This window comes from Hypanus sabinus, chromosome 5 (genome assembly GCF_030144855.1).
Source record: "Hypanus sabinus isolate sHypSab1 chromosome 5, sHypSab1.hap1, whole genome shotgun sequence".
Taxonomy (NCBI): domain Eukaryota; kingdom Metazoa; phylum Chordata; class Chondrichthyes; order Myliobatiformes; family Dasyatidae; genus Hypanus; species Hypanus sabinus.
This window is the reverse complement of record NC_082710.1, coordinates 40,792,155-40,808,590: the sequence shown is the minus strand read 5'-3', so window position 1 is coordinate 40,808,590 and position 16,436 is coordinate 40,792,155. Positions and strand designations below refer to the sequence as shown.

At 38.8% G+C, this 16,436-nt stretch overlaps 1 protein-coding gene across 4 annotated transcripts in view; it reads left to right on the top strand.

The window, feature by feature from the left end:
* The first annotated feature begins 14,869 nt into the window (after positions 1-14,869).
* LOC132394079 (uncharacterized) overlaps positions 14,870-16,436 on the top strand; it is a 103,519-nt gene continuing 101,952 nt past the window's right edge. For 3 of the 4 annotated variants that reach the window (XM_059969789.1, XM_059969786.1, XM_059969790.1), the window contains exon 1: positions 14,870-16,101. The gene's annotated coding sequence lies outside the window, so the exon portion shown is untranslated. Of the gene's footprint in view, positions 16,417-16,436 lie in introns of all 4 variants that reach the window. The other variant, XM_059969787.1, reaches the window with a different exon arrangement.

The window sequence follows — 16,436 nt, the reverse complement described above, 5'->3', positions numbered from 1 at the left end:
AGAATATAAGAGCTGGGATGTGATTTTGAGGCTCTATAAGGCACTCGTGAGACCACACGGAGTATTTTGTGCAGTTTTGGGCTCCTTATTTTAGAAAGGATATACTGACATTGAAGAGGGTTCAGAGAAGATCCATGAGTATGATTTCAGGAATGAAAGGGTTACCATATGAGGAATGTCTGACAGCTCTTGGGCTGTATTCCCTGGAGTTCAGGAGAATGAGGGGGTTTCTCATAGAAATGTTCTGAATGTTAAAAGGCCTGAACAGATTAGATATGGCAAAGTTACTTTCCATGGTAGGGGGTTCTAGGACAAGAGGGCACAATTTCAGGATTGAAGGATGTACTTTTAGAACTGAGATGTGGAGAAATTACTTTAGTCAGAGGATGGTAAATCTGTGGAATTTGTTGCCACAAGTGACTGTGGAGGCCAATTCATTGGGTGTATTTAAGGCAGAGATAGATAGGTTCTTGATTAGCCAGGGCATCAAAGGGTATGGGGTGAAGGCAGGGGAGTGGGGATGACTGGAAGAATTGGATCAGCCCATGATTGAATGGTGGAGCAGACTCGATGGGCCGAGTGGCCTACTTCTGCTCCTATATTTTATGGTCTTATAATTAATTCCATTCTATCCTAATAGCGTGAAGAATCAAAAATAAAATGGAAAATGTAATCTTATTTATTTTATAAACATAAAACAGAAAGCATCTCAAGACATTTGCAGCATTGTTGTGTAAACTACAGTATTGAGCTACATGAGAGATGATAGGATAGTCGCCGAATTTTAAATACAGCTTTAAAAAGTGGAGAAATGTAGAGAAATGAAGAATTATACAAAGATAAATCCAGAGCTCAAGACCTAGGTACCTAAAACCATGGGCCATCCTGGTAGAGAAAGGAGAACTGGAAGCGCAGGCATAATCCTATAGGGTTTTCAATGGTTTGGGAGAAGAAGGGAAAGATATCGTGGAGTATTAACATGATGATGAAAACTTTAAAGTTGGTGAACTGTAGCAATCAGAGCCTGTGCAGGTCAATAAACACCTTGCAACTGATGAGTGGAACTTGATGTGGGGTTGGAAGATAGAAAGTTGTTTATGGGAGCTGAGAATCCTAAGCAAGTCTTAAATTAGTATCTTCCCTTGTGCAGTTTTAAAATATTTTTAAAATGCACACATTAATTCATGTGCTCCTTTGACTGGTGTGCAGTTTGTTGGACAAAACTTTTCCTGTGTAATTTTCTCATCTTTTGAGAGAGAATATAGTGAAAAGCAAGTAGACAAATTCAAAAATAATTGCTTAAGTTTGACAAAATTGTGACAAACAGAATCTGTTCATGACTTGTCTGTAATCTGAGTATTTGAATATTTTAATACAGACTGTTTAGCATTGGATGAAAACCTATCTTAATCTACCAATAAAAGTGGTTCATAAATGAGGAACTCAGTAAGAAATGTCCCAACTGGTGGTGCAATAATATCAGCGCTGGACTCCGGAGCGAAGGTTTCCGAGTTCGAATCCAAGTCGGGTTGAGCGTCGAGCTAGTAACTTGGCCTCATAAAAACAAGAATAGCTTGCTGTGGAAACACCGTCATGACGGTGCCCCAATAACTCCACTGTCGAGTTAAGGGCTATTCTTCTTCTCCTCCTCTTCAATAAGAAATGGAAATATTTCTGAAGTTTTACATGGTATTCAGACCATTTAGAAAATGAATCCAAGACTATTTTAATCAATATGTGTATTATCTCTTGGTACCCACATTAAACAGCAATCAGAACAAAGAAAGGGATATTAAAAAGCAATGAAACATAGATTGAGTAAAGCAAAAAGATCAATTTAAACTATCAGAAACAAAGTCATTGATAGTTCGTCTCTAGTTTTTGGTAATGAAATATACTGTAGGTTCATTGAAAAATAGTACAGCTTACTTTATTTCATTATAATGGTTGAGCAGAGTCTGAATTTTGGGTACTGGCCCTTCTTCACTAATACGTCCTACCTGAAGGAGCCGTTCAGACAACTATGCATCCTCAAAGGCATTTCAGTAGACATCAAGCTGAATGTCCTCTAGAGTAGCTGATCTGATCAAGAAAAGTCTCAGTTTATCATTATCAACTGATGTAGAATGCTTAAGTTTTAAGTCAGTAAGTGATCATAATTTTGAAAATACAAGAAATAAGAATATTTTACCATTTGGCTCTTTGAGCCTGCTCAATCATACATCACGGTCATTACTTAACTTCTACTTTACTTTCATGCACTCCTGTATTAAACTTAGAACAGCACAGCATAGAAACAGGAGCTTTAGCCCCTGATGTCTGTGCTGAGCATGATGCTAAATTAAACTAATCCCTTCTGCCTGCAGGTGATCTATATTCCTCTGTTCTCTGCATATTCATGTGCCTGTCTAAAAGCCTCTTGGACAGCACTGCTGAATCTGTTTGCACTGCCATCCTCACTAGCATGTTTCAGGCACCTATATTACAACCTATAGGTTTGTAAAAACAAACTTATCCTTTAAACACCCCACCCCACTCTAAAGCTATGCCCAGTAGAATTGTACATTTCTACCCTGTGATAAATATTCTGCCTGTCTCCCCTATCCATGCCTCTCATGAAGTTATAGCTTCTATAATCTCTGTGCTTAGCCTCCAATGCTCCTGGAAAAGAAAACCAATCCAAGTTTGTCCAAAAACTGCTGTAAGAAGGTTCTTATAGCTCATACCATGTCAACCAGGCAGCAGTGTGGTAAACCTCTTTAGCACCCTCTCCGAAGCTCCTACATCCTTTCTGTAATGGGGAACTGCACACCTGTGGCCTAACCAACGATTTATACCTCCGCATGACTTCCTGATTCCTACCCTTTGCATTTACTGCTGAAGGCAAGCCTTGTTTACCACTCTGTATACTTCTGTTGCTATATCCCTCGATTCCCTTAATATCAATCTTTTATTGGAATGAGCTAATTGACCAACCCTGCACAGCTCCCTGAGTCCGAGAGTTTCAAAAACTCCCCACCTCTACATGAAAATATCTTCCCTTAGTCCCAGATCCAACAGGAGAAGCATCCTGCTTTCATCCAGATTGAAGAGCCGAGGAAAATTTTGCAAGATTCAGTGAGATTTACTCCTCTAAAAGCACAAATAGGTTTACTGTCAAATTTTCAGGTGGCCTGCTTTAATCAAATAGTTCACATATAACACAATCATACTAAGTTTTCTCATCAGCAAATTGGTGTTGATGTAAAAGAATAGATAGGGGATCCCTTATTTTAAGCTTCCTTTGACCCTTTCAAGGGTTTCAGACTCCATTTTAAAAGCTAACACTCTAGAAAATATAGGCTTCATCTACTCGTTCTTTCTTGATCGATGGCAAACCTGCCATCTATAGAATCACCCCATCACCCCGGTATTCACTAGTATTTCAGTACTATGAATACATGAAAGTGATTTGCTGCACTCCCTCAACAGGAAGTACGTCCTTTCCTGGGGGCAATGAGACGAGAACTGAATATTATACTGTGATTCAGAGTGTAGCTTTGCCACTAGGAGACAGTGATTGAGGAGGAACTGGGATGACCTTTCTAAACAGCAGCCAGCAGTGGTCTCCCTTTGTAATTACCAAGGTTGCATTTGCCTCACTTCTTGAAGTTGATATGGACACAGCATCACTGAGGTGCTGCAGTCTATCCTCTTCTCCTCAGATATTGACAATTAGATTCTGAATTTGTTCTTTACTGCAAAGTTGTAGTTCAGTGAGGATATACTATTTGCCCTTGAAGCCTTGTTATGTTCTAACTGGAATATGGCCTTTTCAGTTTGTTGTTGGTGTGAATATACAACACTGTTTTGAGTAGATGGTTGTGGGATAGAATTAGGTATACTCGCATCATGATTAGAGTCTTTGGATTCAGAAGGAAGATAGCAGAAACTGAAGGGTATGCTCAAAGCTCTCTGGAAACCCTCTTGAGAATCCCTGAACTATGCCACTTAAAGTGGAGAAGGAGTATTAGATATTGAGAACTTAGAGTTCAATGTGTTGGACAACTGAGAAGCCCATAGTAAATGGCAGAAAGACCGTGCCACCTCACAGACCATCCACCTGCCAGACATCTTTAGGCACTTTCTGTCCCATCTATGGAGAAGACTGAGGTTTCCACATAGGCCTCATTAGTCACCTCAGAATTCACACAAGCAAGTCATATGCTCCTTGAGGGATAGACTAAGATGAAGATGAGACAATAATTAAGGTATTGTTCCACTAAGGCCCTATATAATACAGAAAGACATCTTTGTTCAGAGTGAAAGCTTGTGAATTAAAGGACAACCTACTATTTATTTTCCTGTCTCCTTGCTGCCCTTGTTTGCCTTCAATGACTTCTGTAGAATGACATCCAGATACCTATAAACATCATTCCTCAGTCTCTCATTATTTCTATTTTGTGCACTGAAGTATATAAATTCACATCTACATTATATCTGCTAATGTTCAATTAGCTTGTCTGTATCCTCCATTAAACCTCTTAACATTCTTGTCACTATTTCACCTAGCTTTGCATCATCAGTTACCTTTGAAATGTGGCATTTAGACTCAGTCAAATCATTGAGAAAAGTCATGAACATCTGTGGCTCAAGCACTGATCCTGATAGATACCATCATGGTTGGAATATCTTGAAAAGCTGATTGACTTTTTGATCCATATCTCTACAACAATTTAAGAATATTTTCAGTTCCTGCTCAAGTATGTCTTAGGAATTAATATCATGAAGTTTCCCTTTATGGTTATAGGTGAGACTGTGCTTTTCTGCATTCTTATTTTATTCCCATTGTTTAAAAATAGCTTTCTATTTCTTCAATTCTTCATTCTCAATGAACCAAATCCGTGCCTCCTTAAAATTACTGAGTTCCTGGAATAATCTTTATTGCTTTTCTTCAAATCTTTCTGGCCAATCTTATTTTTTTCTTGCCCATGGTACCACAATTCTAGTTCTGTTGATGCTCTTTTACAGTAAAACACCCTTAATTTCACCTTTATCTAACTATTTATACACGGCACGTTTTGTTTGCTTGCCAGAGCTTTATCCTTGCATGACCAGGTCAATTTTACCTTTCAGCTGATGCAGCTTACTGACAATTCCTTCACATTTCAACAATTTTGCTATTTTCATTTCTCAAAGTTTTTAAGTGCCTTATACATTTCCATCTACAAGTTTTCAGGTTTTTAGTTTTCATTTATCAAAAGTTTACACTTACGAGAGTCACATTTCTGATCTTTTCACAAATAAAGTAGCATTTTATATTACATCAGTCATTAATGACCATACCAGGATTTCAATGATTTGAAACTCTTTGATTGAGGTAGCAAATTAGTGAAGTTGTTTCAAATATGCTACCATTGTTTTATTGGTACATTTCAGTTTGCAGGTAAACACATCGTATTTTGAATGATATCAGCTATCTCTTGTAACCTTCATTAAAAAAATTTCCAGATGAAGTGGGTGATCTGCTCCACCAGAATACCATTCACAAGTTGAACAGAGAATAATATTCATCTCATTAAGTTTCACCACTTCACCTTTTTAAAGAGGTCTTTATAGAAATTCCATTTGTTGCTTACAAAGCATTGTATACTTCAATAATCAGTGTTTATAAACTTTTTTATTTAAATTCCTTAAACTTATTTAAATAATTTAATTAATAATTTTAGAAAAAAATAGTCTGTACAATGTATAGGGTTCCTACTGGACCTGGGCAAGGCACAAAACCAGCAGAAGCACAGTTAACAACTATTATATCACCATCTGATTCTGCTTGGTGCAAACTCACTCAAATGAATATTAGGAGTTGCATCTGAAATAAATGGTGATCAATGCATTGTCACTTAGTTTGCATACCATGCATATGCATTTCACCTCCAAATATGCCCAATTTCCTATGAATTAATTCATTGCATTAGTCATGTGCATGGAACCAAAGTGTCTTCCTTTGTTTTGAAAACAATTTATATGGAAATGGTCTATAACTTGCATAGGTGATCTTTGAATCTACTGCCATAACTTCAGTAGGAGACTGCCAGAACAACAAGAGAAAGGGAGTAAATAATTGAAAATGAAACATTCCCACAAATTTTCTAGGAATTCCATTGATCTGTGTCTTGTATCACATGGTAAAACATAGTATTTTGCATCCATTTAACTTGCATTATGCTAAATATGTTCAATAATTATTTCACTTCATGATCAAGTTATAAAAGTACTAAGCATATTGATATAATTTTACCATACTGTTAAAATATGAAAACTTTTATGTCATGGATGAAAATGTTATCAAAGTAATTTATACTGTGAAGGTAAAAACAAATCATTTAAAATCTACTCTTGCTGTTGACTCACTAGAGTCTCTGGCAATTTCTGTTTCTATGCAGCAGCTTTCTATGAAATGTTCTTTAGACCTTTACAATGTAGTTTCATTGTGTGTTTCAGCACCGTTTCAAATCCAGCACAGTACTTTGTACTCAGATACACAGTACAGGAGTTATTTTTCTGTACAGACCAAAACCACAATTACAGCATTTAATTGGTAAATGGATTCAATCATCATATTATCTAAATAGAGCTAACATATATTGAACTAAATTGGATAGTGCATAATGAGAGCTGAGCTACTGAAATGTAAAATTCTTTCTATTGCTTAATTGACTGGCAAGTTGGTTTTATAGATAAACGTCACAACCATAAAGCTAGTTTGAAAGTAAGCAATTAAATAATTAAGTTAAAAGAATGTGCAATTCAACAAGATTCAATATTGATTATCAATAAAGTTACAGAAATTAATTTAATTTAAATTAAAATTAATAAATTATCACTAAAGCATGATCAAATACTGTATGTATCATTTTCTTAAAAGCCTTGAATACTATTCTAATTATTTTGACTGTCAGGCTGCTTACCAAAGTACTGGTAGGAACTGACTGAAGCCAATTATTATAATGAAATGTTAACCAGAAGTGCTGAATTCAGTAAAATATTGAGAAAGCTTTTTCCACTGATATGGTCCAATTATCAGATTCCACTGTATTTCATGAATTCTTAATATTAAACTGATCTTTTTATAATCAGGTTGCTGAAACATGCTCATTCTTACTGACAGAATGTTGCAATAAAATTTTAGTAAATAAGATGGCTAAGTTAAATAATTAAAGCAAATAAGTAAAAATGTGAATTAATCATTGCAACAATTGAGTTAACAGAAGATACTTACAATAGCATCAGACGCTTGCTTGCAAATGAACAAAATGGTATTTCTTTGGACAGCAGAAGGGCAATTAAAGAGAGCAAAACACAGTTATTTACAGTGAATTCTGCTCCTTGTATTACCTTTGTGTTGTTTGCCAACATGAAATTCTAAAGTATCCCAAAAGGCAAAAGGCTCTTTGCATTATTGTATTCATAACAAACTGTTTTCAAAGCTTTTGTCAAATTTTCACTTCATTTTCATTCACTGACTTGCATACATTGTTAATAAAAGTTAGATGAACTATGTAGAAATACATAGGGATAATTTTTAAGATTTTGTTGAGAACTGAGGTGGATAGCAGAGATAGAATATATAGTATGTATTCACATTGTGGTGTTCTTGCTGTGGTATGCTGTGTAAGTAGGATAGTTCACTAATTGTTGTTTGGCCAACCTTTGTAAACAACCTTGGGGAAAATCAGAATATTGTCATGAAAAATTCAATCATACAGGGAATCACTTGTAACTTTAGGCTATTAAATGTTGAGAAGGTTGGCATTTCATATTTAAATGTTAAATAATGCCTGGATTGTTTTATATGTTATAACCATAACAAACCAACAATAAAAGTGCATTTGAACAAAAGAACTTTCATTGATCTTTAATACTTTTTTCTTTTAAATAATTATGTCCTATCTTCTGCTTTAATATTCCAGTGTATGGCATTGGAAATGGACCCACGATTTCAAATAATTTGTTATTATTGTCAATTTATAGTAATCCTTTTCTAAAATATATAGTTAACTGCCATAAGAACATGAGGAAATGGCTTATAGCAGGTTGGCTGCCAATTGACAGCAACAGCAATCCTGGCTGCACCTTCTCAGAGGTAGTCCCTTTCTCTATCCATCCACCACTCTCTCTGCAGCTTAAAACTTTGTTTTTCTCCCTCCTCTTTGCCAGTTCTGACGGTCTTCAACTGAAATGTTAACTCTATTTCTCTTTTCACAGATGCGGCCTGACATTGAGTGTTTCTGCTCTGTTCCATTTTTTATTGTAGCAGCACATTACACTGATTGTTATCAACTACAAGGAAAGCAGAGCTTCATCACAGGATGCTCAACTTCCCCTCTTATAGAATGGCAGAGAATTTTGTAACGTTTGTAAATGGTCAGCTATTTTCTATTCTTTGTAAATTACGGATCGCCTTATACTCTGTTGCCTGTATTCTAATTTGCATCAGCCTGGATATCCATTACTTCTGCGGTCACTGGTTCCCAGTAAAACAATGCCACAGATTTTAAGATTCTGTTTTTTTAATTCAAATCTCTCCTCAGTGTTAAAAGTTCAAAGTATATTTATTATCAAAGTACATAGATGTCACTATTTACTACCCCAAGATTCATTTTCATGTGAGCATTCACAGTAATAAAAAGAAACAATCGATGAAAAATTGCACACAAAGACAGACAAATGGCCAATGTAGAAGAGAATAAATAGTGCAAATACCAAAATTGGAAATAAATAATAAAAATTGAGAACATGAGATATAAAGTACTTGAGAGTGAATCCATAGGTTGTGGGATCAGTGCTGGGGTGAGTGATGTTATCCACTCTGGTTCAAGAGCCTGATGATTGATGTTACATTTTATAACTCTAAAGCATAAAACTAATTAAAAGGAAAACAAGGAGCTGGGAATAATCTGTCTATTCTCAATGTTTTATTTTAATGAGACGCGCACATATGACATGGTGGAGTGATGATATATGCCATTCACATCTTTTACGTATAACTCGCAAAGAATTATGTAAACAAAAATAGGTGATCAAAAACATATTTGAAGTTCAAATTAAATTTATGATCAGAGATCATATGTCACCATATACAATCCTGAGATTAATTTTCTTTCAGGCATGCTTAGTAAGTCCATAGAATAATAACCATACAAAATGAAAGAAAGACTGCACCAACTTCAGCCAGTGTATAAAAGACAATAAACTGTACAAATACAAAAATAAATAAATAAACAATAAATATCGAGAACATGAGATGAAGAATCCTTTAAAGTGAATCCATTGTTTGTGGGAACATTTCAATGATGGGGCAAGTGAAGTTGTCCCTTTGGTTCAAGAGCCTGATGGTTCAGGGATAGTAATTATTCTTAAACCTGGTGCTGAGTCCTGAGGCTCCTGTATCTTCTTCCTAAGGGTGACAGCAGCAAGAAGAGAACATGTCCTGGGTGGTGGGGTTCTCTGATGATGGATGATGCTTTCCTGAGACAGTGTTTCACGTGGATGTCTTGTTAGTCTCAGCTCTCACTGTGACATTTCTCTGTCCCTTTATTGGGGGTGGGGGGGGGGAAGAGAGAGAGAGAGCCCGTGGGATGTCAAATTCTTGAGGGTATGACTAGCTTTTATTACACTGCAGATCATGGTCTTTCTTGGGGGGCCGGTCTGCTATTGCTTGTCAGCTTGGTGGAGGGTGTTGATACTTTCTGGCTGAAGTAGGTGAGGGGCAGGAGGGTCGTTGCATTGCTGCTGCTTGTGCATGGGAGTGGGAGAAGGGGGGGCCTTGGGGTTCCTACATTTTTACAGTCACTCATTCTTTGGGGTACTCTTCTGTTTTTGGGGATGTCTGCTAAGAACTTTAAGTTGTATATTGTATATAGTCTTTGATATTAAATGGAACTATCAATCCTCTGATGCACCTTGGAATATCTACGGGAGAGTCTGGGTTCAGAATACTGAAGGACTCTCAAAGAAAATGTAATAGTAAATGGATGTCTTTCATTGTGAGAGGGAGATGCCCATTAATGGTGTTTAGTTTCCACTAATGTAACATAACTGGAGCACATTCAGTCTCTGATTATCAGTTTCAATGATAAGTGCACCTTCTGTAAGAATAATGAACAGTAGAAACATTACATGATATACTTCTGGTTACATGCAAAAAGACCACAAGGTATAGGAGCAGAATTAGGCTGTTTAGCCCATCAAGTCTGTTCCATATTTTAATCATCATGGCTGATCCAATTTTCCTCTCACTCCCATTCTCCTTGCCTTCTCCCAGTATCCCTTGATGCCCTGACCAATCAAGAATCTATAAATCTCTGCCTTAAATATACATAAAAGACTTAGCCTCCACCACTGCCTGTGGCAAAGAATTCCACAGATTCACCACCCTCTGCCTAAAGAAATTCCTCATCTCCGTTCTAAAAGGAAGCCCCTCTATTCTGAGGCTACGTCCTCTGGTCTTAGACTCTTCCCACCATAGGAAATATCCTCTCCACATCCACTCCATCAAGACTTTTCACCATTTGATAGGTTTCAATGTGGTCACCCCTCATTCTTCTGAATTTTAGTGAGTACAGCCCCAGAGCCATCAAACTCTCTACATATGATGAGCCATTCAATTGTGGAATCATTTCCTTTGAACCCTCTCCCGTTTCAGCACATCCTTTCTAATCTATGGGGCCCAAAACTGCCCACAATACTCCATGTGAGGCCTGACCAGTGCTTTAAAAAGTCTTAGTATTACATTGTTGCTTTTATGTTCTAGTCCTCTTGAAATGAATGCTAATATCTCATTTGCCTTCCTCACCACAGACTCAAACTGCAAATTAACCTTTACGGAATCCTGCACAAGGACTCTCAAGTCCCTTTATGCCTCAGTTTTTTTTTAATTTTCTCTCCATTTAGAAAATAGTCAACCCTTTCATTTTTCTACCAAAGTGCTGACCATACACTTCCTGCCATCTGCCATTTCTTTGGCCTTTCTTCTAATCTGCCCAAGTCCTTCTGTAGCCTCTCTACTTCCTCAAAGCTACCTGCCTTACAACTATCTTCATATCTGCAAACTTTTCAACAAAACCACCAATGCCATCATCCAAATCATTGACATATAATGTAAAAAGAATCAGTCCCTACACAGTCCCTTATTTTATCATTTACAGCCTATTTTATCTCGTGGCTCCAAGTACCCTGAGACCTCATCTTAATAATGGACTCCAACATCTTCCCAACAAATGTGGTCAGAATAACTGGTCTATAATTTCCTTTCTTCTTCCTCTCTCACTTCTTGAAGAGTGGAGTGACATTTGCAATTTTTCAGTCTTCTGGAACCATTCCTAAGTCTAGTGATTCTAGAAAGATGATACTAATGCCTCCACAATCTCTTTCAGCTATCTCTTTCAGAACCCTGGGGTGTACACCATCTGATCCAGGTGACTTACTCACCTTCAATCCTTTCAGTTTCCCAAGAACCTGCTCCCTAATAATGGTAACTTAACACACTTCATGACCCCTGACACCTGGAACTTCCACCATACTGCTAGTGTCTTCCACAGTGAAGACTGATGCAAAATACTTATTCAGTTTGTCCACCATTTCCTTAGTCCCCATTATCACCTCTCCAGCATCATTTCCCAGCAGTCCAATATCCACTTGCCACTCTTACACTTTATGTATCTGAGGAAGCTTTTAGTATCCTCATTCGTATTCTATTTTTACCTTCTAAATGACCTTTTCCAGTTACTGTCTGTTGGTTTTTAAAAGCTTCACAATCCTCTAATTTCCCATTAATTTTTGCTCTCTTTTTGGCTTTATCTTGGCTTTGACTTCTATTGTTAGCCATGGTTATGTCATCTTTCCTTCAGAATATTTCTTCCTCTGTGGGATGTATATATCCTGTGCCTTCCGAATTGCTTCCAGAAATTCCAGCCATTGCTGCACTGCTGTCATCCCTGCCAGTGTTCTTTTCCAGTAAATTCTGGCCAACTCCTCTCTTATACATCTGTAATTCCCTCTACTCCACTGTAATACTGATACATCTGACTTTAGTTTCTACTTCTCAAATTTCAGGGTGAATTCAAACATACTATGATCTCTTTCCCCTAAGGGTTCTTTTACCTTAAGTTCTCTAATCAATTCTGGTTCATTGCACAACACCCAATGCAGTATAGCTGATCATCTAGTGGGCTCAACCACAAGCTGCACTAATAAGCCATCTCATAGGTTCTCTGGAAATTCCTTGCTCCTGGATTCCAGCACCAACCTGATGTTCCCAATCTACCTGCATATTGAAAACTATTGTAATACTGCCCTTTTAGCATACATTTTCTTATCTTCCATTGTAATTTGCAGACTACATCCTAACTACTGTCTTAGAGTCAGTATAAACTCCCATTGGGGTCTTTTTTACCATTGCAGTTCCTTAGCGCAACACCAATACCTTCGGACCCTAGGTCACCTCTTTCTAATGATTATATTTCATATTTTACCAACAGAGCAATGCTGCCTCCTCTGCTCTCTTGCCTGAGTTTTCAATACAATGTGTTTCATTGGACATCCCAGTTGTAATCTTTCAGCCATGATTCAGTGAAGCCTACAGCATCATACATGCCAATCTGCAACTGTCCTGCAAGTTCATCTACCTCATACTGTACATTGCACACATTCAAATATCATACCTTCATTCCTGTATTCACCCCTTTGATTTTGTCTGCCTTTTAAGTTGCAACTCATCCTGTTGATTGCAATTTTGCCCTGTCAGTAGCCTCTTTGCACTACACATTGCCTCCGATTGTAAACCAGCTACCTCAACTTCAGCACTATTATCTGCCTTTCCTACAATACTTCTTGCATTGAAATATATGCAGTGCTGGACACTAGATGCACACTGTTCAGCATTTTGATTCTTAACATTGTCTGAGGTCTTACCATCATCTGCCTCTACAACCTCTCTACTAACTGTTCTGGCACTCTGGTTCCCATCCCCCGCCACTCTTGTTTAAACCCCACCGTGCAGCATTAATAAACCACCTCTATCTCACCCCCACCCTCCCCAGTTCAGGTGCAAACTGACATGCCTACACAGATCTCACCTTCCCGGGAAGAGACCCCAATGATTCAAAAATCTTATGCCCTCGCTCCTACATCGACTCCTTACCCATGTATTAAACTGTAAAATCTTTCTAGTTTTGGCCTCACTAGCACATGGCACAGGTAGCAACCCTGAGATCACAACCCTGGAGGTTCTGCCCTTTAACTTAGCATTTAATTCCCTGAACTCCCTGTGCAGAACTTCATCACTTATCTTACCTATGTCATTGGTACCTATTGTACGTGGACTATGAATTCTGGCTGTTCATCCTCCTACTTAAGAATGCTGAGTACTTGATCAAAGGTACAATATCCTAGACCCTGGTACCTGGGAGGCAACATACCAACTAGGAATCTCATTCTTGCCCTCAGAAACTCCTGTCTGTTCCCCTAACTAACTGATCCTGTATCACCACTGTCAGCCTCTTTGCCCCCTTCCCTATCTGAGTCACAGAGGCAGACTCAGTGCCAGAAACCCAGCCACTGTGACTTCCCTCTGTTAGGCCAGCAGCAGCCCCCCCCCCTCCCACCCAATAGTATCCAAAGTGACATACCTGTTGTTGGGGCAATGTTCACAGGGGTACTTTGCACTGTCTCCTTAACCCTTTTCCGAATGTCACCTGGTCTCCTGTGTTCTGCACTTTGGGTGTAACTACCTCTCTGTATGCCCTATCTATCACTCCTCAGCCTCCAGAATGATCTGGAGCTCATCCAGTTCCAGCTCCAACTCTTTAATGCAGATTGTTAAAAGGTGCAGCTGGATGCACCTCACAGTTGTAGTCATCAGGGACACTGGAAGACACCCTGCCTTCCTACATCCCTGAAGAGGAGCGTTCAACTATCCTGCCTGGCATCTCTGCTGTCCGAGCTGAGCAGATATAAAGAAGAGAAGGGAAAAATGTTAACCTGGAGCTCTCCTTTCTCTGAATGAAGCCTCACTTCCTGGAAGCCTCAAGATCATCACTTTGACTCTGTCCACTCAGACAATGACCGCTACATTTGCCCCTCCCTGCCTTCCTTTACTTTGCTCTTGCTAATCAATCCCAAACACTGATTGGTCACTGGGCAAAGATCTTTTTGCTGTAGCAACCCCACTGCTGGCTTCTCTACCTGAGCAGTGGACCTGAGTGAAATCCCCTCCTTCCAACATCTAGATTGGTCATTGGTCAAAGCTTTTTTTTTGTTTATAACCCCATGTTTATACATTTGTTTATTAATTGGGCCCATATGGTTTGTGGCTTTTTCGCCAGCTCCCATTATATCATTTTCAGTTCTTGGTGGTCATATTGTCAACAAAATAAACAATTTAATTTTGAGCAGTAATGACTTTATACCACAATCTAGAATTATAAAAACCATATTCTCTTGATTTCCTCCACCATTAAAGCACTGAAGCAATTGTTTTCAATAAGGAAAAACTAACCTGCATTAATCATCAGAGAGCCAACTTTGACCTGAAGGTTAGGAATGTAACAGCCCAGATAAGCTGACTATGCGGGCACTGATACCAGGAGGTAGCCATCTTTCGTTGGGAAGTCCTGGTATAGGTCGAAGCTCACTGTGACCTCTCTGTCTTTGCCATTGCTGCTACCCAATAAGGCATCACAAATTTCTGAAGACCTCCCAGTAGATTTTTTTTTGTTTTATGTCGGTGTCAATGCACTTTGTTTTGTATGTGTGTATTTATCCAGATAAATGCACCTTTTAGTTTATTTTTAAACAATAGTTTTATTGTTTTTAAAACAGGTCCAAGTGTTACTGAATGGTAAATACATTCACAGATGTTCAGAGATAGCGGCAGCTGTGACAGCTGGTGAGCCCAAGGACAAAGGCTGCTGCCACTGACACAGGCCCTTTGAATGCAGAGTGCTACAGCCCATTGTAACGGCCAGGGAGCTGGAAATCTGTACCCGCTGCTCTCTCTTGTACTGGTAACTTCTCAGAATTACCCCGAAAAGTTCACCAAAATAGGCCCAGATGAGGGAGGGTCCCAGAACTAAAACTGTTACTCGTAGTTCTACATCCCTTCAATCACAGTACCTAACACGAGTCAAATATTACTCGTTCAAGCCTCTCATCTTTGTTTTATAAACGGTTTACGGCTGACATCCCACTCTCACGGTAGTGCTCCGTTCTTACTCATATCTCACACCACCACCATCTTCACTGCTGTCTCACTCCATTACTCGCCACTACACACACTAATCGGCTACCGCGATTCCTGCTCTATTTCTGATCTTCATCCAGGCCATTAGCCATCAAATTTATTTCCTTCAGCTTCTCCTTTTCCCAAATTACTTACTTGAATTGCACGTTTGCCCTTAGTATCACCACGCAAACTCGTTAGATAAATGACCTACTTTATATCTCCATCCAGAGTGTGATAATCGTGAGGCGAGACATAAAAAAAGACCAATAAAAGCAAAAAAACATTTTTAAAAAATCGCTTAAAATGTAATATTTTACATCTTTCCCTATTGGTTCTTTTATTCCCTATGGATTCAAACCAACTTTATTTGATACTGACTCCCCGTGCTGCTATGGAGTACTGTATAGTTAATGACTTTTATTGGTCTTTACAGTTTTACTTCATCTCCTTTCCACCTCATCCCTCCAAGCTTCGCGATTTCCTAACTTTTCTTACGGGGGGGGGGGGGAAGGTAAACTAAAACGGTTTTCCTCCAACTCCTTTCAACAAATAAATAGTAACTCTTGACCGCATGTTTAGAGCATCGCTTCCATCTCCTACAGCCTCACACGCATTTGTGAGGGTGGGGATTGTCACCGGGCCATTCTTCCTGGGGTGGAACAAAGCTGGGTGGCGTTGCTGGGCTGTCTCCATGGAAACGGTAGCATACAACAGTACACGCGAGGCGGAGCTGCACTCACTTCCAGTGGGGTTCGCCGGCTCAATTTATCCGCGTCGTCTTGTCTGGAAGAAACTTTGACTAGAAGCAACCTTTGTCAACGTTTGATACTACAAAAGTAAGGGGGAGTTTTATTGCATTTATCTCCCTTACACAGACGACAGGTGTATATATAAGGAGCAGAGTGAGTCTGCATTTAGTGGTGTCTGGTTGCCGTGGGGACCTGTCTGCTCTGAGTAATGGTGTTTGCCGCCGTGGCATAGGTCCACAGGCACTTTACGCAAATTGGAGGCTTCCTGCAAATTAAGGGGCAGTTTCCGAGGAGAAACACAGATAGAGGAGAAGCAATGACAAGATATCTAAAACAGTCAACGATTTCAGTGCTTATTATAAACCATTCCTGTTTGAATTCCACCACATCCAAGTTTCTCAGGTATAGTTACAACTCTTCAA